Raw genomic sequence first — 24,738 nt, forward strand, 5'->3', positions numbered from 1 at the left:
GTGAAGGGGGCACAAGAAGAGTGTCAGCCTGTTTAAGATCCTAATTTTTTCTGAAGGAGCCTAACCACAATGAATGTCTTGTGACTTCATACCTTGCCTCATCCCATAACAGAGTCCAGGTTTCTGCTGTGTTAGCACAAATCATGGGAAAAGTGTCCGTCTTGGACAAAGGGTGGAGGTGCAGAATCTGAGTGCAGGACAGATCTAGGGCTCCTGATTGATTGTCCTGCCTGTCCCTCTTTGAGATGGGCTGTGTCCCTGGCCTTTTAGACCTGAGCAGGGAAGAAATTTTAAGTCAGGTAGCACGTGTTGGTTCTAGGAGATGGGGCTGCCCTGAAGCTCAATTATGAGGTGTGGAGTTGATACCTCCTCTTTCTCTGGTCTCTGTCCACTTTCATGTCCCCCACCCCACATCCCAGAGTGTTCTCAGTGCTCCGGTTCTGGGGGCCGGCCTGCTTCACCCCACCTTTCCTTTCCTGTCCTCAGCAAAACTGCCCTCTTCTTTCCTAGACCCTCAGTCTCCACGCAGTAAAGGGCAGTCTCAGTATAAAGTCTAATCAAGGTATTATTAGCCTTCCATGGAAACTTAAGGTGCTATCCTTCCAAGGGCAGTACATTTTAACTCAGACCCCATGTCCCAACCGAATAGGGCATCTCTAATTTGGAACTTTCAACGTGGAGGCTGGTGGGTGGGCGGGCCAGCACCAGCTCTCAGGAGAAGGTATTTCCAGAAGATTTTAAGGTGCCCCAGTGAGGCAGTGTAGTTCCCCCAAGGAACTGCAGTCAGGAAGCGTCAGAGTCTGAGTTTTGCCTGGGGCGAGTCACTACAACTCCCGGAGCCTCATTTCTGCTATTTGTAAAAGGCAGAGGATACCTCCTAAGTCAAATCACTGAATTGTTCCCAGTGCAAATGAGATGCGCAGGTGTTTGTGAACCAAAACGTGAGCTTTTCTTACAATATGGGGATGATGGCGATGGCTGTGAAGTGCAAGGCCCTGGTGGGTGGGGAGTGGAAGTGGGTGCAGATTAATCCACAGCACTAAAACAGGCAGCTTCCCGGAAATCCTCACACCACTCGCCTAATTGCATACAGCTCCGGATTTAATGCAGCCGGCGCAGTCCCCTACCACCAGCCCTCCTTCAGTCACCCCTGCAGCTCAGTGAGAAGTTGAGTTAGACATGAAAAATCTGGCTTTGTAGGAGTGAGAGGTTATTTCTGCTTCCATGTCCCTCATCATTCAAAAAAGAAGCAAATAAATGTTCAGAAACATTATTGTGAAGAGAGGGGGTTTGGTTTACCTGCTGGCAAGGAGGGAGCCAGAGGAAGATGACAGGGGAGGCATCTCCACATACAGGGATCTGGTTGGGTCGTGCTGTGCCTGGGACCCTGCGTGACTGCCTCAGATGGGCTGAGCTTAGCAAAGAAGGGACCAGCTTGGTAATTATTCAGAGACTATTAAGCACATATTGCTTGTGGATTAATTAGTTTCGAAGAAGGAAGGAATTAAGTGGCCCCTTAACTTGATGGGAAGCTTTAAGATATGAATGGCAACTAATCTAGCCCCTCTGGTAAATTTGTAAGTGCACTTAGCAAATAATTACATCTAATTATAATGGCAATTATGGCTGGAGGTCACTGCAGATGGTCTTAACACAAGCAAGCCACAGTCCCAGGGATGTGTAATTCACATGAAATCTACATGGTGTTTGTCAGATCCTGTGAAAAGGAGGAGGGGAAGAGCCCGGAGGAACTGGGAGAAGAAAAGAGGAAAAAACAGAGAGGGCCTAATAACATTCCTGATTAAAATTCAGTGGAGAAGCCTAAAAACCTGAAAAAAAAGATTGAAATGCTGAGCAGACAGTAAAGCTTTAAGCCCCAAATGAAATTAGTAAGCAGATCTTCCATTACAATGAACACAATGAACCCGTATTGACTTCAGAGTTAATTTTCATTTCAGTTGAAAAAGCACTTGGTCTTTACCGGCTCATTTGTGAGATGACACACGCATTTTGGTTCTGTTGATCCCAGGTTTCTGGAAAGCTTGCCCTTACTGACTTTAAAGGATTATAGTTTCTATTCTGACGCTCGAGGAGTAATCTGTTGGGCAGGAGGGAAGAAAGCCTCCCTAACTCCAACCAGTTAATGTTAAAGGTCCTTCCAATGAGCTATCTCATTTAAGGCTGCATGAAACCCCGAGAAGAGGGCCGATAAAATTGGAACGTGTGGTCTCTCCACTGTTTCCAGCCCGGGTAACAATGACGATATATTAATACCCTTCATTTATAAAGGGATTTCTCCTTAGGAAGGTTTTTGAAGCTAGTGGTTTTCCAGCACCGGAATTGCCCAGGGCATTTTAAAAAAAACAGCCAAATGCCCCATGGCTCTGTCCCGCAAAGATTTTGATGTAATTGATGTAGGCTGGGTTGCTCAGGTGATTTTAGGGTACAGCTAAAGGCAGAGAAATGCTGATTTTAAAAGTGTGTCTTACTGCAGTTCCTCATTGCAAATGCTGGGGTCCACCCTTAAGGTTTCATATTCAGCAGGTCTGGGGTGGGGGCTGAGCATTGCATTTCTAGCAAGTTCCTAGGTGATGCCGCTGCTTCTCGACCTCAGGCCCCCATGCTGGGAACCAGTGACCTACATAGTATTGTTTACAGTAGAGTTTATTAGCTTTCTGATGGTTAGACATGGCCGTGGCCAGCAGCCCGTCAGGGTGCACTGTGGCTATTCCAGCATCCTTTCGAACAACCTCCCAGGATCCTCCTTGATTTGCTTCAAACGGGCTTCTTTTCTGCTCTGGTTCTACCAGGCTCCTGACTTGCAGCTTCGTCTCCTGCTCACCAGCAGCATTTGGATTTGGGTTTTGGCTCTGGCTCCCCTGGCCCTGACTCTTGGCATTTCTTCAGGTCTTGGCTTGGTCCCCACTTCTGCCTCTTTATACTCCGGACAGCTCAGAGCGTATAACTGTCCCTGGAGACCATACAGCACTGGTTCATTGTCAGTCCTCCTGGCCCCCTTACAAGGTGAAAATGGAAGCAGTGAGGATACAAGTGTTTCTCAACATTGTTCTCATGCTTCTAACAATAGCCTCATCTTAACAATAACAACTGTAATGATACCAACAGCTGATGCTCTCTGAATCCACATTATGTGCCAGGTGTATGATATGTTAAATACTTATATGGATAATCTCCTGTTGTGTTTTTACTTGTATGGATAATCTCCTGTGGTGTTTTTACTTGTATGGATAACCTCCTGTTGTGTTTTTCTTGTTTCCCTAACTCTACTGTACGTTGCCTGGGGCTGGGGATCGGGTCTTACACAGGCTGTCACTGTAACCGAATGAAGCTAATGGTCTTGTGTGGCTTTTGGTTATTCCCATCCCTTTATGATATGTAGTAACTTCTCTAATTGATTTAAGATGTCAAAAGAGAGAGGAAAAATATTGAGCTACATAACAGGGCAGTCCTATGCCACTGGTCATTGCTATGAATGTCCGTGCCACTCTGACCATCTGGGAGCACTGTGTTGAGTGTCTTTCCTCTTGTGTGGTTGATACACCTCTGAGGCTGCGGTGCTGAATGCAGGGTCAGGGCGGGGGGCGGGGACTGGAATGCTTCCCTTCGCACTGTGGTAGGGATGACCCACCCTCTGTAGGCAGCACTGGAGAATGCATGGAAACAGTACGTGTAGCTAATTCTCTCCTAGTCTTGGGACATCTGAAACACAAGCAAGCCTGGTACTCACAGCCATGATGTGGTTTAGCAAATCAGCAAAGACCCTCGGCTTATTTGGCAGTCAAGCCTTCCAGAACTGTTCCCATCAACTCTTCAGGGCAGCAGAGGCTTACTCTGAGATACAGAGTGAACTTGCAGTCTCAATTCTAAAATCATGTTTACATATTTAACACGGGACTCCCTCTTGTAATGGGTTCAGGCCCTTCCTGAGAGCGGTTTCTGACGGGTTTTCTTGTAGAGATGGATTGTAAAAACTGGCTGAAGCAATGTTCAGAAGAATAACAGGATGCAAACTCATCAGTAGCTTTTAATTAAAATAAAAGAGGCTTGTGGGGGAGAGGGGGATGACAATATTTGATTCTTTTATTAGACCGAAGTGGAAAATGACCTCCTTCTGCCTAGAGATAGCTGTCTGCTGTAGACTGAATTATGTCCCCCCAGATTCATATGCTCAAGCTCTAACCCACAATGTGATGGTATTAGGACTTGGGGCCTTTGACAGATAAATGGGTTTCAATGAGATCTTGAGGAATTAGTGTTCTTATAAGAAGAGACCAGATAGCTCCTTCCTCTCTCTGCCACTGAGCACACAGCAAGAAGGCAGCAGCTGACAAGCAAGGAAGAGCACTCTCAACCAGAAATCAACCTTGCAGTCCCTTGATTTGGGACTTCCTGACCTCTAAACTGGGATGAAGAAATGTCTGTTGTTGGGCTTCCCTGGTGGCGCAGTGCTTGAGAGTCCGCCTGCCGAAGTAGGGGACGCGGGTTCGTGCCCCGGTCCAGGAAGATCCCATATGCCGCGGAGTGGCTGGGCCCGTGAGCCATGGCCGTTGAGCCTATGCGTCCGGAGCCTGTGCCCCGCAACGGGAGAGGCCACAACAGTGAGAGGCCCGAGTACCGAAAAAAAAAAGAGAAATGTCTGTTGTTAAGCCACCAACCTATGGTATATTATCGTAGCGGCCTGAACTGTCTTAACGTGTGTCGGGAGAATTAGAGCCAATTCCATTTTCATTCTGGCCTGTCAGAGGGTGCATGTAGGGGACTCCTGGTGGGGGAAAGGACCGGTGCAGTGTTTCCCAGCCACTCCAGAGTCCTAGGAAGTGACTCCAGGCCTTCTCTTCAATTAACTCCCTCAGTCTAACCAGGGAGAACAGGCCGCCTGTGAAATGGGTCAGCTAACTGGTCAACAAGTGCGGGGCATTTGGACGCCGAGCCAGCTTAAAACTCTGGCAGTGTGAGGACCTCAGGATTTAGATTCTAAGATAGGGCTGGACATGGGTTAGAAAGGAGCACCGTAATCAAAGTTTTTCTTTTCTATTTCGGTTAGAATAAGTGGATAAACAGAATGGGAAGGAGAAAGGCAATAAACTACATGTATTTTTGAAAAGCTTGCTCTGTGAGACTTTGTCACCTTACTGCTTAATGTTTGTTATACTTAATCATTTTAAGCTCCATTAAATTAAAAAAATTAAAAGGCATGGAATGTTTTCAAATTTTTAAGGAACATATGATTTCTGCGCTATTTCAATTTCTCCGAGCTACAGAAGATGCATAGCCCTCCGTCTAGTCTCCAAAGCAAAACCAAAGGAAGAGAACACAGAAAGCGAAAGACCAACCTGAACACAGGCAAAGACATTCTAAATGAAACATGAGCACACAGAATGCAGTCCTACTCTCCACAAGGCAGTAGGGTCAATGCCAGAAATGATAGGAACATTCAATATTAGCAAATATATTAATAGAGCTGATAAGAACCTTGGTGGTGTTGAGGGATGTTGGGATTATGAAGTGGGAGCAGAGCAAAGTGATGTGATAAATAGCTTAATGGGATCACTCTGGCTGCTGTGTGGAGAACAGATTGAAGTGAGGCAAAAGTGGAAGCTGTGAGATGAGTTAGAGATGTGGTAAGCAGAATAAGATCCTCCCAAATATGTCCACATTCTAATTCTGGAAGCTGTGGATATCTTATTTTACATGGCAAGGAGAATTAGGTTGCAGATAGAATTACGATTGCTAATCAGTGGATCTTGAGATGGGGAGATCATCCTGGATTATCCAGGTTGAACCACTGTAATCACAAGTGTCCTTATAAGTGAAAAAGGGAGTCAGGAGAGTGAGAGAATGATGCAGTGTGAGAAAGACTTGACCATGAGGCAAACAACGCAGGTGGCCTGTAGGAGCTAGAAAAGGCAAGGATGCGGATTCTCCCCTAGAGCTTCCAGAGGGAAAGCAGCCTTACTGACATCTTGATTTTAGACCACTGAGATCCATTTTGGACTTCTGACCTCCAGAACTGTAAGATAATAAATTGGTGTTGTTTTCAGTCACTGAGTTTGTGATAAACTTTTACAGTGGCAATGGGAAATGAATACAGGTTTGCTCCTGCAATCATCAAGTGGGAGTTGGTCCTGGCTTAGACTAGAGTGGTGGCAGCAAAGGTGTTAAGAAGTGGTTAGATTCTGGGCTTTTTCTGAAGTCAAGTCGACAAGATTTACTGATGAACTGAATGCAGCAGAAGTCAAGGTGATTCTTAGCTGAAAGGGCTCAGAATTTCCATGGAGATGTGGAATTTGAAAAAGTCCCCCTGGAAACTGACAGCTTTCCTCTCCCCTCTCCCAGCACCTTCACCCATCACACCCGAGGGTCCCAGGTCTGGACTAAAAGCATGACAATTGGGTTCTGTGGGCCATTTTTTCTAGACCTACACCCTTTCTTGACCTACACCCTGAAGATACTACTACACTGGTGATAAGAGTCACAAAGAAAAAAACTAAATTGTGGGATTTACAGTATCTTTCCCATCCCCCTGACTGTGAAAGAAAGAGAATCATTGAATCTTCCCCCCTCTCTCCCTCTAAGGGGAAGTTTGAAGTTGTCAGCTCAGTGCCTGGGCTGGAGCATCTACTGGGAGAGGCCAGAGCTTTTCCATCAGAGAGGAAGCAAATATCTAGTGAGAGAGAGAAAAAATAGATCCAGGAGCTGGGGGGAGGAGGGGAACCAAAAGACTCAAGAGTCACTTGGATGGGTTATCGGGGAGGGTTGGCAGCGAGCGGGAAATGAAATGGAGAGAGAGGCTTTAATCAACAAGGTGTAGAAGCAAGATTGAGAGGGAAGAAAAAGAAAGTATTTTAAGACACGTTGCGATGGTTTAGAGCTATATCCTCTGGGATATTCTTTAAGAACATCAGTAAAAATTGGAATTGCTTTTAAGTGCATAGCTGAAAAACTTCTCATGCCCTGTAATATATTTGTTAATATTCCTAGGCTACCCTCTCCTTTCCATACTGTAAGTACTCAGATTCTCAATCTATTATTTTTTCCTATGTGCTAAAAAGTGGAATTATGTTGCTTAGTCTTGGAACTGTGCCCCTTTTCAACTGCTGATGAAAACAATCTCACAAGATAAAAAGTTCTCTGTTTTATTAATACTATTCTGCATCATAAAACAATTCTTGCAAACGGCAAAGAAGACTTGTAAGGAAAAAACCCTGCAATTTTTTTTAGGTTAATCATTTATTTAACCAATAAATGATTAACCATTATTTATTTAACCAATTCCCCATTCTGTTTTTTTTTTTGTTTTTTTTTTTTTTTTGCGGTACGCGGGCCTCTCACTGTTGTGGCCTCTCCCGTTGAGGAGCACAGGCTCCGGACGCGCAAGCTCAGCGACCATGGCTCACGGGCCCAGCCGCTCTGCGGCATGTGGGATCCTCCCGGACTGGGGCACGAACCCGTGTCCCCTGCATCGGCAGGCGGACTCTCAACCACTGTGCCACCAGGGAAGCCCCCCCCCCATTCTGTTTTTTAAATCTATTTTTTATTGAATTATAGTTGATTTACCATGTTGGGTTAGTTTCCATTGTAGAGCAAAGTGATTCAGTTATACATGTATATTTATATATATGTATATACATATATATACACATATACATTCTTTTTCATATTGTTTTCCATTGTGGTGTATTACAGGATATTGAATATAGTTCCCTGTGCTATACAGTAGGACTTTGTTGTTTATCTCTTTTATATATAGTGGTGTGTATCTGTTAATCCCAAACTCCTAATTTATCCCTCCCCCCACCCCTCGTGGCAACCACAAGTCTGTTCTCCATGTCCATGAGTCTGTTTCCTGTTTTGTGATAAGTTCAGTTGTGTCATATTTTAGATTCCACATATAAGTGATATCATCATATGATATTTGTCTTTGTCTGACTTACTTCACTTAGTATGATAATTTCTAGGTCCATCTATGTTGTTACAAATAGCATAATTTCATTCTTTTTTATGGCTGAGTAATATTCCATTGTGTGTATGTATAGATATAGATATAGATATTCCATTATATATATATATACACACACACACACACATACATGCCACATCTTCTTTATCCATTCATCTGTCAGTGGACATTTAGGTTGCTTCCATGTCTTGGCTATAGTAAATAGTGCTGTTGTGAGCATTGGGGTGCATGTATCTTCAAATCATACTTTTGTCCAGATATATGCCCAGCAGTGGGATTGCTGGATCATATGGCAACTCTACTTTTACCTTTTTGAGGAAACTTCATACTGTTTTCCATAGTGGCTGCACCAATTTACATTCTCACCAACAGTACAGGAGAGTTCTCTTTTCTCCACACCCTCCCCAGCATTTGTTATTTGCAGATTTTTTACTGATGGCCATTCTGACCAGTGTGAGGTGGTACCTCATTGTAGTTTTGATTTGCATTCCTCTAATAATTAGTGATGTTGAGCATCTTTTCATGTGCCTGCTGCCCATCTGTATGTCTTCTTTGGAGAAATGTCTATTTAGGTCTTCTGCCCATTTTTCGATTGGGGCTTTTTTGTTGTTGTTGTTGTTATTGAGTTGTATGAGCTGTTTGTGTATCCCATGCTCTTGGATTGGAAGAATTAATATTGGTAAAATGGTCATACTACCCAAAGCAATCTACAGATTTAATGCAATCCCTATAAAAGTACCCATGACATTTTTGCACAAAACTAGAATGAATAATCCTAAAAGTTATATGGAACCATAAAAGACCCAGAATTGTCAAAGCAATCCTGAGGAAAAAGAACAAAGTAGGAGGCATAACCCTCCCAACTTCAGACAATACTACAAAGCTATAGTGATCAAAACAGCATGGTATTGGCACAAAAACAGATATATGGATCAATGGAACAAAATAGAGAGCCCAGAAATAAACCCACATACCTATGGTCAATTAATCTTTGACAAAGTAGGCAAGAATATACAATGGAGGAAAAAACAGTCTCTTCAGCAAGTGGTGTTGAGAAAGCTGGACAGCTGAATGTAAATTGATGAAGTTAGAACACACTCCCACACCATACACAAAAATAAACTCAAAATGGCTTCAAGACTTAAATATAAGACATAACATCATAAAACTCCTAGAAGAGAACATAGGCAAATCATTCTCTGACATGCATCATACCAATGTTTCTTAGGTCAGTCTCCCAAGGCAGTAGAAATAAAAGCAAACATAAACAAATAGGACCTAATCAAACTTACAGGCTTTTGCACAGCAAAGGAAACCATAAACAAAATGAAAAGACAATCTGTGGACTAGGAGAAAATATTTGCAAACAACACAACTGACAAGGGCTTAATTTCCAAAATATACAAACAACCCTGCAATCCTTAGTGGTTGTTACTGAATAATTAGTTACCCTGGTAATGGGAGAATGTTTACTTTGATATTTCTGTTTTCTGAAAGATGTAAATGCTTGTGAATTTTCTTTGATTAACCAAAAGATCACTGACACTCTCTTCTTCCACATGAATGGATGTAAAAATGAATAAAACTTAAGACTTGGTTAGATTTCTTATTTTAAACCCCAAAATTGGGCATCTGGGCCCCATTCTTCACTAACAAACACTTTAGTTTACTGAACTGTGTTTTCTGGAATTTTGTGCTGAACTCTCCTGGTCTATGCGATCAAATGATATAGCAAGAACAATTTTCTGTCAGCCCTAAAAGAGAATGGACCTAAACTGACTTCTTCAGACTCCAGAAATCATCCTGAGTAATAGGTTCACACCCCATCACCCACCCCACCCTGAGTCACAAAGGAGACAAGAGATAGAGGGTCCCCAAAACCATCCGAAGAAGGGCCAGTCGTTAGGAGAGTGCCTGTCCCGTCCAGGCCTGTAGACCTGTCTCAACAGGAGTTCCTCCTCCAGCATGTGACAGAATGTGACTGTGAAGATATTGCTGCATTGATGAGAAGAGTCATAAAGAAAAAATTAAACTATGAGATTTACAGCATCTTTCTCATTCCCCTGTCTGTGAAAGAAGAAGTTTCCAGCTCAATCCCTGGATCCCTCTTTACTTTTGGCCCATTTCAGGGAAGAGTAAAATCAGAGGACTGAAAGATTTTCACTCCCCCCAGAGGTTAGCCATGTGTTAGCCATATGATGTTTTTTCTGTTAACTCAAGGACTCAACAGCCTTGCCTGTTGCTGTCCCTACTGAGGGATATTAATGAACTATCAGGAAGGGTTTCCCAGTATCTCCATGAAATTCTTTCTCTGACCCTTCTCATGGCTTACCATATCTCTCTTTCTCATTGTAACTTCTGTGCATTAATCATGTCTTTTTATTTTCTGTATTTTCTTGTGTTTTTCTATTTTGGGAACTTGCTGATCCTGGAGAGACTGCCTCTCCCTGGGCTAACTAGTTCCTAGAGATAGTAAAAGGTTCACCTGCATGTTTCTAATGCCAACCAACCAATCTAAGCTCATATACCACAACCATTTGGGCTCTTACTGAACAATTAAACCCTGGATCATACCCCTCTGCCCTAATCACCCAGGGCCAGGTACCAGACAACTAGAGATAGGCCCTACACCCCAGAGCCCACTGAAATGATTCAAATTAGCCAACCCTAAGCCTACTTACCATGCCTTACCTGTTCCTTCCCACAAAAACCACAATAAAGTCTCTCGCCCATGTTTTCCTCCCTCTCCCTCTGCCTGCTAACTGACCTTGGTGCTTCCTCTGTGGCCCTTTGTGGCATGGCTGGTTCCCTCCTCTTGGGAACTGTGAAGTAACAGACTATCTTTTCAATGGCAGTCATCTCCTGATCTGTTGGCCTCACCATACCTGAGTAATAATAAAACCTATATTTTAAGACACTCTAGCTCAGTGCAGGACACATAAGGGTACTCAATAAATATTCATGAATGAGTGGCCAATGAAATGGGCAACTCAGCAAGTCAAGGCTTTTGCAGGTAACTGCTAGACCCCAAGGTTATGGCCAAGAGTAATTTCACTTTTCAAATTATATTTGGCTCTATCCTTCAATCAAACTTATCAGACCAAACTATACAAAAGTCCAGGAATGGGACTTCCCTCGTGGGTAAGACTCCACACTCCCAATGCAGGGGACCCGGGTTTGATCCCTGGTTGGGGAACTAGATCCCGCATGCATGCCACAACTAAGAAGTCCTCATGCTGCAACTAAAGATCCCGCATGCCACAACTAAGACCTGGCGTTTAGTGAATCTGCTATCTTCTACGACTGTATCCCCAAGACCTAGTACAGTGTCTGGCACACAGCAAAATGAAAGGAGAAAGCAAAGAAACACAGTCTTTTTTTTTTTTTTTTTTTTTTGCTGCCTTGGGTCTTCATTGCTGCGCGCGGGCTTTTCTCTAGTCGTGGCGAGTGGGGGCTACACTTCGTTGCAGTGCGTGGGCTTCTCATTATGGTGGCTTCTCTTGTGGAGCACAGGCTCTAGGCACACGGGCTTCAGTAGTTGCAGTAGGTGGGCTCAGTAGTTGTGGCATGGGGGCCCTAGAGTATGCAGGCTTCAGTAGTTGTGGTGTGCGGGCTCAGTAGCTGTGGCTTGCGGGCTCTAGAGCGCAGGCTCAGTAGTTGTGGTGCATGGGCTTAGTTGCTCCACAGTATGTGGGATCTTCCTGGACCAGAGCTTGAATCCTTGTTCCCTGCACTGGCAGGCAGATTCTTAACCACTGTGTCACCAGGGAAGTTCCAAGAAACACATTCTATTACATACAAGAATCTAATCTCTTTTAACAGGAAAGAGAATATTTGCAATAAATGGAATTAGTTTAAGTGGTTAGGAATTTGAGAGAAAATTCTTCTCATACCACATCCTAAACTGAACTTTTGATGGAATAAGGCATTAAATATAAGAAATTTAAACTATAGAAGAAATAGAAAAGATACTTACCAACTTGCCAAGCTTAGAATAGAGGGACAGACTAACACAGTATAAACTTCTAAAACCATTCTAGGTCCAACAATCATGCAAACAAACATAAACAGATCCATGAAAATTAAAAATTTCCATGTTGGAGAAAAGATGGCAGAAGTAGTAGGACATGGTGTGTGTCAAGATTCTTAAAAATATTTACACTCTTTGCTATAATAAAGTACCAGTATGTTTGGATGGAAGGAAAGGGATTTTGAAACAGAAGGATCTAGGTTTAGGTTTACATCTTAGAATAAATTAATGTCTGAGATGGGGATATTACTATTTACCTGAAAAAGCCATTGAGAATAGGAGTAATGCAAGTAAAATTTCTGGAGATAGTTAGTGCTCAATAAGTAATCATTTTTATTAGCCATTATGACTATTTTGTATCTAAAATATCTCAGAGCAAAGTTAACTATGAAATTAGCTTTATACACAAAAGTGTCTACATGGATTATTTATAGTCAGAAATATCCTAAATGTCTTCCCACAGGAAATGGCTACATAAATTATGGTTCATGTTCTCACTGGAATATCTTGCATCCATTAAAATGAATGTTTATGTCGGTTATGTAATATCATGGCAAAATGCTCATGGCGGGCTTCCCTGGTGGCGCAGTGGTTGAGAATCTGCCTGCTAATGCAGGGGAAACGGGTTCGAGCCCTGGTCTGGGAGGATCGCACATGCCGCGGAGCAACTGGGCCCGTGAGCCACAAATACCGAGCCTGCGCGTCTGGAGCCTGTACTCCGCAGCAAGAGAGGCCGCGATAGTGAGAGGCCCGCACACCGCGATGAAGAGTGGCCCCCGCTTGCCACAACTAGAGAAAGCCCTCGCACAGAAACGAAGACCCAACACAGCAAAAATAAATAAATAAACGAATAAACTCCTACCCCCAACATCTTCTTTAAAAAATAAAAAATGCTCATGGCAATGTTCAGTGGAAAAAAGCTGAGTACGATTACAATTTTATAAAAGGAAAAAATATGAATAACAGCCTGGCAGAAAAAATACTGAAATGTTAACAATGACTGTGCTTATGAAGACTATGCATTATCTATTTTCTAGTATTATTTTCTTCATTTTCCAATTTTTTTAAAGTGAGTACGGAATATTTTTGAAATTAAAATCTACACATTTAGGGAAGGAAAAACAAAGACGCTCTGAAAACTTAATTTTGTCATCTGAATACTATTTAAAGAGTTAGTCTTGGGCAACATGACGGAGGCTGTGACATCTCTCTGCCATGAAAATTTCTGAAAAGGGAGAGGAATCCTCTGAAGTTCTAAGACTGAAGACTTGACTTGTCAATGACCTCATCTATTATGAGAATCCTTGAGGACTCTGATGGGGACCACAGGGCAAGAATCCAGAAGCGCTGGTCAACCAGAGTCTATTCTTGGAACCATATTTGGGGAAATGGATCAGCGCCTTCACCTAGTGCACTTGGGGAGGGACAAGCTTCCAGATGTACAAACATCTGACTGCTGTCTGCCTCAGAATCTGTCTTTTCCTGCATCCTTTTCCCTTTCCTCCTCCTCACACTTCTATCATCCGCCTCCCCTCAAAAGCTGAGAGTTTGACAAAACAATCCGGTGTAGAATGTATAATAGCACGGTGTTTCCGGAGGGCAGTTCAGCAATAATGGGCGCACCCTTTAATTTAATCATCTTACTATTGGCAATCAATCCCAATGAAATAAACAGAGAGATGTGGGGAATATGTATTTAAAAAGCTGCTGATCAGGACTTCCCTGGTGGTCCAGCAGTTAAGAATCCGCCTGCTAATGCAGGTGACGCAGCTTCAATCCCGGGTTGGGGAACTAAGATCCCACATGCCGCAGGGCAACTAAGCCCGGGTGCCACAAATACTGAGCCCATGCACCTCAACTAGAGAGCCCATGTGCTGCAACTACTGAGCCCGGGTGCTCTGGAGCCTGCGCACCACTACTAGAGAGAAGGCCGCGCACCACAATGACAGATCCCACGTGCCGCAACTAAGACCCAACACAGCCAAATTAAAAAGAAAAAAAAAAAAGCTGCTGATCATCAAGGTAAGGTACAACCGTGGGGGCGCTGGTTGAATAAAGTAATGCTTATCTATATGATGAACTAATGTGAAGCTATTCAAATTGTTTTGGAAGAATATTATTGTAAGTGTTAAGTGAAAAAAAGGAGTAAACTAAACTCTAGGACTCCAATTCAGGAAAAGAAAGACAAACAAAATCCCCGCAGATGTGTGGGTATGTGAATTTGAGTCGACCAGAAAAATACTACTCCAGTAAGTTGAAATAGTTTTATTTAGGTTGCATCATGTTGCATGACTACTCATTCCTTTACACTTTTTGCATGTTTTTAGTGCTTTTTTTTAACAATAAGCATACATTAATTTCAATACAACAAAAAATGGAATATTATCTAACAAACAAATGAACTAGTAATTATTATGGAAATTGAAGAATTTTTATGTCTAAGGTTATCTATATTTCAAGGAGAAAATGATTGCTCATCTTGTCTTTTCAGTCCTTTGTACCTGGATCTCCTCACCATCAACAATGACACCATCTACTCACTCATAAAACTTAGTGAATGTGTGTTAGAACCTCAGTATGCCCTGACATTCAGTTCCCTGCCTTGGTGATGAGTCTATATGTAGGTTCATTTAGCAGTTATGAAAAGATTTTGTGAATTGTTGGACTGCCCAGGCCTACTTTCAGAGACAGCTGGATTTTCTGGGTCAGCCCATGTGGGCATCAGCTGACAAAGATTGCTGTGGAAACAGATCTAGGGCCAAAATCAAAATGTTGGCCCCAAGAAGGTAAGGACTGTATTTGTCTTACTTTTGGTTTTATGCTCAGCAACCAGCATGCCTACCTGTACATATAAGAATCACTTAGTAATATGTGAATCAGTTTTGAATGAGTGAATCAATGAGTTGATATTTGTTTCATAAATGAAGGAAAAACTCAAACAAAAAACAGTGGTGCGTTGACATCCTATTACTTTTGGGGGGGATGGGAGACAATTCTCTACAAATCTCTCACAGTCTTCACATCTAGGCATTAACAGCCAATTTACTCAGATTTACTTACATTCCAGGATAGTAAAGAGAGAGAGAATGTTTCCCTCCATGGAGAGGGTCCAAGACGGTAAAGATAAAGATCTGTGTCTTCCCTTCTCAGGGAAGATTTATTTACATTGCAAGGTAACAAAGATCCTGTCTTGAGCGGGTGGGGGGGATGAGGCAGCTCAGGGTTCCTCAGCGTCAGACGCCCACTCTGTGCATGGTATTCACGTGTGCCCACCTCTGCGTCGCCCCCATGGGACTTGGGGAGTAAGGAACCCATGCAAATAGGAAACTTACGCTGCTGTGCTGTGAGTAATAAAGCATCTAAGTCTATCTGGGCTCATTGTCTCCTTGTTGGCTAAATCTATGGGGCTGTGAGAAGACAACCTATCAGTTGTCACTGAGCTCTTAGTGAATGCTTGGCCATTGGACACACCTATTACTGTTTTTGCTTGGTGTCGATGGTCTAAGTGAGCAAAAGTGGGTTGGTGGAAGTACCCTGAGTATGTGTGATAGTACTTTGTCAAATTAGCATTTGGTAAGTGGGGTGTGTGGTGCTGGAGAGTGAGCTGAGTTCGGTTGAAAACAGACCACAGGAGAAATTGAGATAGAGGTTTAGTCCTCACGGGTTGAAGGAGGTACCAGCCACATTTCAAGGGACTACATGGGGAGGTCAAGGCAGAGGTAGAGAGAAAGGCAGGACCTGGAGCACCTGCCTCTATTAGGATCTGTGTGTACAGGGCTTTGGAGTTCCTGGGCTAGGGCCAGATTGGTCAATTCGGACCAAAAGAGCAGGGTTTTGGTAAGCTCCACTGGGGTGAGGGTGGAGTTATCTAAGGGGCACATAAAGGAGCAGGAGCTGGGAAGCAGGGGAGACTGTTGGTCACAAGGGCTGTTGGGAAGTCACATCAGGAACTTACATTTGCTTGGGACCCTGCGGGCTGCGCTCTAGGGCACAGGCCTGCATGAGCGGCCTAGTGTTCCCTTAAGGCCCTGCTGAAGAAAATGGAGGCAGAGGCAGCAACACCATGGAGTAACTCAGCTAAACTCTTGACGATGCGCGTCATATTCAGACGAACTTCTCTTTTGTGACTTTGGCTAAATTACTTAAATGCCTCAGGTTCCTATATCTATGAGACGACTTTCTTATAGGGTTGTTATAAAGCTTAAATACAAAGCATCCAGCAGAGTGGCGGACACACAGTAGTGTTGTGCTTTCAACAGTTAATCTACCCTCTCCCTGTAAGCCCAGAAATCATATTACAATGTACTAAATTAGCAACTATTGACTACTCTTTTTATAACTTTTAATCTAAAATTTCCACTTAGAAGAAAAGCTCTTCTTTAAATAAATAATTTCATTTAAAATTCTTATTAAAAGTAATTATAGATGCTTTTTCACAGCAATAGTTAAAAGATACTTTAATAAACCAGTTGTCAATATGTAAAGTCACACAAGAAATATACAAACTAGCTTACTGCACAGATGGAAATCTTATTTATCTCAATTCCCCAGAGGGAAGAGGGAAGGGGAATATTTATTAAGCGACACTCTCCAAGCCACTTTACAGGCGTTATCTTATTTAAAGTGTTCAGCAATTTTCTGTTTTATTATTTTGCAAATGAAGAAACTTAGGCTCAGAGAGACTGTAACTTGTACATGTTCAGAGTGTGGTGGAACCAGAATTTGAACCTTGATTCTGTTTGACTTCAGAGCATGAAGTCTTTCCTTTACAAGTTTGAGGAACTGATCTGTAGAGAGTGTCTACTCTAAGCCTCAAGGCCTCGGCCCCTCATTCTCTGCACCTTCCTTGTCTTTCCTTGGGCTTCCATCCCTGTCCTTCTCGATGAATTATGACCTCCTCAATGATTACGTCCATTATCCTCAGCATGGCGGGGTTTTCTGTCATAACTAAAGCTGGAACTTCGAGTCCTCTGGTGTGTGGGATTCTCCCTCCTCCCAAATATTGAACTGCATCATTTAATATGCAAAGAGGGTTTTAAAATTTTTCTTTGTTTGCTTCTTTGTTTTTTCCAAAGGAGCAAAGAGGATCTGGTGAAAGAGCTGGGGGTGAGAGTGATAGCGGAGGGGCTACACGGCATCCCAGTGGACGTTTGCCATTTTAATTGTTTGGACCTTCTAACTTTTTTTTTTTAACTAAAGGACATTTATTTGTTTCTCAGTAAGACTTTGTCTTGAGGACATAACTAAACCGCGTCACCACCCCCACCCTGGTTTGAAGAAGGGTTAGTACAGTGAATGTTATAAAGCAGATACGAACAGTCTGAAGGACTGGAAACAACATTAACTGACAAAAACCAACTTCCACCTAAATCATCATAAAAATGTTTAAGTAAAAAAAAAAAAAAGGAGTGGAGAGAAGGGGGCAAAGGGGGTTTCAGATTGAACAAGATCCTATTTCATCTAATACACTCAATCCTGGCTAGAGTGTACCAAAATGGAAACAGGATTACTATAATACAAAACTTCTACTACAGCACACTGTACACACCTGTGTTCCAAGCCCACCCCCATCCCCCTAACGCTTCCAAACTCAACTATTTCCCGGCCTGTTGGGCCTGTCGACGAAGGAGCACGTAGATCTTCTCTTTACTCCAGTCTTTGTTATAAGGCTGGTATGTCTGGGTATCAGCTCGGTAAACAAGGCAGCTGAGGTCGGCCAGGTCATCCACGACGTCAAGTAACTGACTGATATCACATGTGATAGAGGGGCTGTTGGGATTCATTCTCTTCAGGTGTTCATACATTTTACAAAACACCTTCCATGCATTCATTCACAGATTCATAGTCAGCATAAGTTCTGCTTCTGGCCTCTTGGTAGGCTGTACCAGCAAAATGGTGTGAGACATCGCGCCAAACTCTCGCTGCCGCCGTCGCCAACTCCGCTCTGGACCTTCTAACTTCTGAGTCCTCTCTGTGTATTTAAGACTTTCACAGTGTGAGGGGAGAGGTCCAGACAATTGTCCTGGCCTCTTTGTAGCCTGAATGCGGCACATGACTGAGGCCTAGGCGATGAGACAAAACTTGCAAGGGCTCTGAATTGGGAGCTAGTGAGCTAGAGGAGGTCTGGGCCAGAAGCTGAGAGATTAGTGTCACCGAAAGACTTTGTCAATGTCTGGGAGCCATCAGCATCCCTTGGGGGCCAAGGAACAGTACAACCCACTGTCGGATAAGAGGCTGTCCTTCCACACTGCTTCTGGTTGCCACTCGGCCACAGCCCTGGGCATGGCTGGTACCCTGAGGACTTCGGGTTCATCAGGGAAAGAGACCTGAGTTCTATAGGGGTGTCTTCGTATCCTCCTGAGGGGCATACTTAGTAGAGGGGCCAGGACGCTCAATGAGGAGCTGGGGCAGAGAACACGAGCAACTTTTTTCTGAGCACTCGTTAGATGCTCTCCCAGGGAGGGAGGGAGACTGGGAGGATTCAAAGGGGTGGTTTCTGTGTGAGCAGGTGGCAAAGGGCCATGATACTCTGGAACAGATGAGGTCTGAGATATTCAGGTGACCTATACATTCGAGAGATCTCTCATCAAAAACCCTACCAAAGAGTGTGGGCTTGAAGCCGTAAAGATCGATTTCACATCCCACCTCTGACACAAATAAGGTGTGTCAGTGACATGTCAGAGAAATGGAGTCACAATGTTCACACCTGTGAAATGGCATAATAATGCACCTTTATCTACAATTTGTAGGGCAATCATGAATAAATGAGAGTCTGTTAGTTAAAGAGCAATACGCTTTTGGGGGGAGCCAGGGCTTAGGTACCAGACACACCTATACCTTAGAAAACACTTACTACCTTAGCCAGTGCTAGGAAAGTGAGAGGCAGCTAATGGGAAAAAGCTAACGTTTTGACCTCCTCACATTTGCCTGTAACACATATTTAGAGCATTCTGACTAGTAGTTCTGTTCCTTGGGCTGAGAAGTCTTTGGAAACACAGTGGAGTGGACATCTGTTTGTTTGATTTTGAGGGGGGTACAGCATCCCTTCTTTAGGATTTTCCTCCCCAGACCTGAGTGGTTCTGATGGGGCTCCTCATCTCAGTACTCAGGCTCCTGATCACAAGAATTGCATGTGGCCCAGACAACTAGAGCACAGAATTCTTTCTGGAATCCAATCTGGAACAGAGACACATGAGGTCAAAGCCCTCTGGTGCCAACATTCAATGGCAGTACATTAGAGAAATGGAGACCACAGGCTCCTGCCCACTGAGGCCCATGCTGCTTATCTTGTCTGTCTTTCTGAAACCATTACTTCAGCTTTTCCTAGACTTATGTCCAGTAACTCCCCTCTCCTATTTGTGTTAGAGTTTACTTCTGTTGCTCAAAGTAAAAAATGTCTTTACAGAGTGATTTTTAATTTGTGTAAAGGATGGAAAAGATCACTAAAAACTAAAACAGTAAAGTAGCTTTTGATTTTAAGGGAGGGTGGTTTCAAGATGATGGTGATCTATTTCCAGGTCATTCACTTCCTCTTGCAGAGGCCGGTGAGAGGGTGAGGAAGAGAAGATGGTACATCTCCCAGCAGAGCCATGCCTAGTGGGACACAGAAAAGGGTTGAGATAGGGCTGAATTGCTCTGCCTAACAAAGCAGGAGAAGTTTCTGGAAGACGGTAAGCAAAAAGATGGCAGGAGGCTAGAAATTAAGGGCAAAGTAGCCAGAGGAATTTTGAGAATAAGAATAACACATTTGATGTGAAATAGTTTGAATTGTTTCACTGTAAATTCAATATCCATTTCCCCATGGAAAAAGTCAACTATGCACAAATTTCTGTATGACTGAATGTGTGTGTGTGTGTGTGTGTGTGTGTGTGTGTGTGTTAAGGAAAGGGTCTAGGATCTATGTCTAGCATGATACGGTGTGGAATAGGGGTGGTAAAAATATGGGAAGGCAAGACGATGCATGCACTAAACCACTTTAGCAAAATAGGGTGCGTTCATTCCTCCTGGAGAGATTGGGTGGCACACAGGCTTGCCTCTGTAAGTGGTTTCATTTTAATCTCAGAGAGCAGAGTGCATCAGCTAACATCTGGTTTATAGGACTGTATTCACAATCCACACATGGATTTTGATGGGACAGGGGAGAGCTTGGAAGACAAGTAGGAAAGAACCTTGTTCCTCTAGAGCAGGGTTTGGCAAACCACAGCTGTTGGTGTAAATACTTTTACTGCTACACAGAGGGCTCGTTCGTGTACATCATTTCTATGGCTGCTCTCACCTGTACGGGCAGAGGCGATTTGCCACAGAAACCACATGGATCGCAAGACCTAAAATCGTTACTCTCTGGCCCTGTAAAAGAAAGTTTGCCGTCTTCTGCTCTAGAGGCCAAAAAAAAAAGCCTTATAGGAGTAGGCAGCCTTTGGCTTAAGTTTTAAAGAGGTCCTACATATTTGGCCCATAACCCTGAGGTGATGTGACATGGTTTATTTCAAGAGAAACCAGGTAAAATCTAAACCAAGTACCGGAATGTCTTTTTAAAAAATTTTGTCAGTGAATCTCTTAATTTTCCTCTCCTCTTGTCTACTGTTAGAAGCAACCTGGTAGAGGGTAGAGGGCATGGGTTTGGGATTAAATGGTTATAGACCTGCATCCTGGCTCTTCAACATACTGGTTGTGTGATCTGGAGCAATTTGCTTCACTGAGAAATCTGTTTTCTTATTGGTAAATGGGTGGAATAAAGCCCATTACATGCGGCTGTTGTGAAAACTAAATGATGTAACACTCAGTGTGCCTAGATTTTTGAAAACTCTCAATAGCTATCACCCACACCCTTCTCTCCCTACCCTCAACTCTTTGCTGTACTTTGTGCATATGAAGGAGAGCTTCATGATTAGCCAAGTGTCCCCAAGGTCATCTTTTTGCTACTAAACAGTAGTAACTATCATTTGCTTGGCTCCATGCCAGCCAGGAGATTAGGACAGGCTGACGGAGTCATAATGTTTAGATCCCCCTGGAGTCTTCACATTATTCCAAAGAAAGACAAGAAATCAGATCTGCCGGGTTCCCTAGGAGTTCCCCAACCTTCTGAGCCCAAATTCTTGAGTCTGGGCCTCAGTGCATGTATGGAGCAGAGGAGGCCAAGGCCAAGAAGGGTTTTAGGCCAGGCCTGTAGAGGTACCAGTGGCTCAGCAGCAGAAAAGCTCAGACAGAATATTTAAGATAATTTAGGACAAACATCTTCTCTTTGGATTTGTGGACCAGGTTTAAGATCCCAGAGACTTGACATGGGAACTGGTTTCTCTGAATAGAGGATTCCTGCTTGAACAAGGCAATACACCAACTTATACCCCACAGAGAAATTACCTGCCTACCTGCCTTCTGGGCAAATACCTTACCTACTAAAGTGCCTGAAAAGTCTGGCCTCTTGGACTTGAGTGTATCGTGGAACTCTCCTGGCTGCTGTGTTGTTTCTGTGTGAGAGGAGGAAAAGCCTCTCTCCTACCTGGCTGCCAAGCCAGCTCCCAGTGGCGCTGAAGTTAGAAGAGCTCTAGTCTCCTGGGTAAAGGTTTAAGTCCTCTTCAGGTTCATAAAATTCATTGTCACCATAAGAATGCTGGTAGCCACCATCATCTGAGCTCTTGCTAAGCGTCAGCTGTTTCACATGGATCTGATTTCTAACCTTCACCACAAGCCGGGTAGGCTGGACTTGTTACCCCCATTTTAGAGATGAGGAAATTGAGGGTTAAGAAGTTAAATCACTTGCCCGAGACAAAGGTGGTGAAGTCTAACTCTAAAACCACACTCCAAAGCTCCCTTGCCGTATCTATATTGCTTTTGCTCACAAAGATCTAGATCAGTGTTTCCCTACCTGCCCAAGCTCTCCCCCGGAGATTCTGATTTGGTGAGTCCGAGGTGGGTTGGGAGAATTTAGGATTTGATAGGTGATTCTTGTCATCCGGGAAATTGGGAAACACAGGTAGTCATCAAACTCCTCCCTCCTTAGCTTCAAACTGACTCTTACAGGGAGACTGAAGTCAGGCATGTGTACGAGACACCAGTCGCTATAAAATCCAAGCATAAGGAGATGAAAAAGCTCAAGTTCGATAACAGCTCCGTTTCTTAAGAGCCTGACATGATTTCTTGGGGATCCGAGATATATGACGTGGACTAGTAACCATGACTGGGATAATTGTGCTGAATTAGGTTAATTAGCTGTTGTAGACTGGCTTTAGCAGATGCCAGCTGTGAAAATGGTCAAAATAAACTAGACAGGCCTCAGAATGACTGAGAGTAGATTTCTTGGGCTGTGAGACCATTGTGGGCTCAGTGACAGGGGAGGTGGAAGATGGTTGCAGTGACAAAGCTGCAGGGAAATGCTGAGTCACAATTGCTGAACAGTCATGGCTGGGCCTGAGCAGGTGTGAGGGTCTTTTCTACAGGGTGTCCTTCTTTGCAGGCTGCTAGAGGCATGCTACAGGATGCTAGTACATCAACGGAAAGGACAGGGAGAAAAGATTTAGAAAAGCCTTTAATTTAAATTCAAACTTATGACAAATCTTTCATGTGGTGGCAACTCGAGGATAAAAACAAAATCATAGGGGCTTCCCTGGTGGTGCAGTGGTTGAGAATCTGCCTGCCAATGCAGGGGACATGGGTTCGAGCCCTGGTCTGGGAAGATCCCACATGCCGCGGAGCAACTGGGTCCGTGAGCCACAACTACTGAGCCTGCGCATCTGGAGCCTGCGCTCCGCAACAAGAGAGGCTGCGATAGTGAGAGGCCCGCGCACCGCGATGAAGAGTGGTCCCTGCTCACCTCAACTAGAGAAAGCCCTCACACAGAAACGAAGACCCAACACAGCTAAAAATAAATTAATTAATTAAAAAAAAATCATAAAACATTTATCTCCAGGCAAAAAACTGGCCTTTCAGAAATAAAATAGAAAATAAAGGAATGTGAAGCCAAGGGAAATTTTGTTTAATGTTCTGAATGGGCATGCAAAAAATCTCCCTCCCCCCAAAAAGAAACAAGAAGAAAGGAAGATGAGAAAAGAGGGAAAATAAATAACAAAAACAATAACAAGGAACAATAACAAAGTAATTTAAAAACAGAAAAAAATTTTTTTGATTGTCTAGAATGAAAACCTTTTGGTCCTACTACCATTCAAAGAGTCTTCCCTATTGGTGTGTGATGCTATAATTCTGAGTAAGAAGATGTATCTGGTAGGATTAGGTCCAAACGTGTACAACAAAAATAAATATGTAAGTAAAAGTGGCTTCAGCAAGATAGTTTAGTTCTTGCCATCATGAAAGAAGTCCAGACGGAGATAGTCCAGAACTAATGCGGCCATTTATAGTCTCAAAGACTCAGGCTCCCAGGCTCCTTCTAGCCATCTGTTCTTCCATATGCATTTGGCTTCTTCCCCCAAAAAGTCTGCTTAAACTCCAGCCTTCATATCCACATTTTAGTCCTCAAGAATAAGAAAGAAAGAGAAAGTGGCAAAGGGCATGCGTTAGCTGTCTTTCAAGGAAGTTTCCTGTAAGTTGCTCCCTAGCACTTCTGATACCATCTGACTGGACAGCACTTAGGCACAGGGCCATATTTAACTGCAAGGGAAGATGGAAACTGGTCTTCAGTCACACATGTGCACAGCTGAAGATTAGGGATTTATTCACAAAGGCAGAAGGGGTGAATGGATAGGAGAGTGGGCAAATGGTTTTTGCCATGAAATGTAATGTTCTAGCCACAAAGAAACAGCTGTGGAAACTCTGGGCTAGGTAACTGACAGGATCTGAGAATAAGCCTTTCCTTCCTGGCCCTGTCCCCTCACCCAGAGAAGGGAGGCTTAAGGATAAAATGCTCTTCCCAGATACCCTGCCCACCCCAACAATGTCTCCAATCAGGTGCCCCAGAAAAGACACTTGCCATGAGCTCCGGGAGGCTGTGAAGGCTACTAAGCTTCACCTACATCATGGGAGCAAGTCACTGACTCAGAAAGAAAGGGCCCACCTGTGCACTGCCAGGTGTGTTCCAGAAGTCAGGTGCTGCCCTGGGGCACTGCCCTTTGGTGATTCCACTGCTGAAACTTCTTGCCATACCAGCTGGCCTGAGACCTGGAACTAGCACTGCTGCTGTAGCAGATGTCCCACCTTGTCTTCTGTGGCCCACAGTGCAAGGACTGATCAGTCAGCTGCTCTCGGTGGGGCTGAGAAGGCAGTAATGACGGGATGGTTGTCTGGGGGAGGGCTGCAGAGCTCAAAGGGTTAGGTGTGCAGGTTAATAAGAACTCTCACCATTCAACTTTTTAATATTCAGGCCTCACAATAAACTTGGGGAGAAGATGGGCTCATTGTACCTATTTTGCAGATGAGAAAACAGAGGCTTCAAGGGGCTACTTGCCGAAAGTGAACTCAGCTAATAAGTGATACAGTCAGGTTTTAAGCCCCAGGCCCTTCTGACCCCAGGGAGTGCCCTTTAACTCCTACACTATGCCCTTTAGCCTTTGAAAGGTGCTGCTCAGAGATACTCAGCCCTTCCTGATGCTTTCACACTGAGATGTAGCCAGAGCAGCAGTACATGGCTACGACTGGGGTAGGGGTGGCAGGCTACATTTTGTGTTGTCATATAGGAAACCAGGGGGTGAGGAGAATATTTGAACAAAACTGTTGCTAATTACTCTAAATAAGAATCTGCCCAGTATAAGCTTGAAAGTGGCAACTTTTTTTTCTCCCT

General features: G+C 43.7%; 1 pseudogene; it reads right to left on the minus strand.

The window, feature by feature from the left end:
* Window positions 1–17,199: 17,199 nt before the first annotated feature.
* On the minus strand, window positions 17,200–17,917 carry LOC132515699 (enhancer of rudimentary homolog; annotated as a pseudogene).
* Between the last annotated feature and the right edge of the window lie 6,821 nt (window positions 17,918–24,738).

The sequence above is a fragment of the Lagenorhynchus albirostris genome, chromosome 2 (assembly GCF_949774975.1).
Source record: "Lagenorhynchus albirostris chromosome 2, mLagAlb1.1, whole genome shotgun sequence".
In the NCBI taxonomy this organism is placed as follows: Eukaryota; Metazoa; Chordata; class Mammalia; order Artiodactyla; family Delphinidae; genus Lagenorhynchus; species Lagenorhynchus albirostris.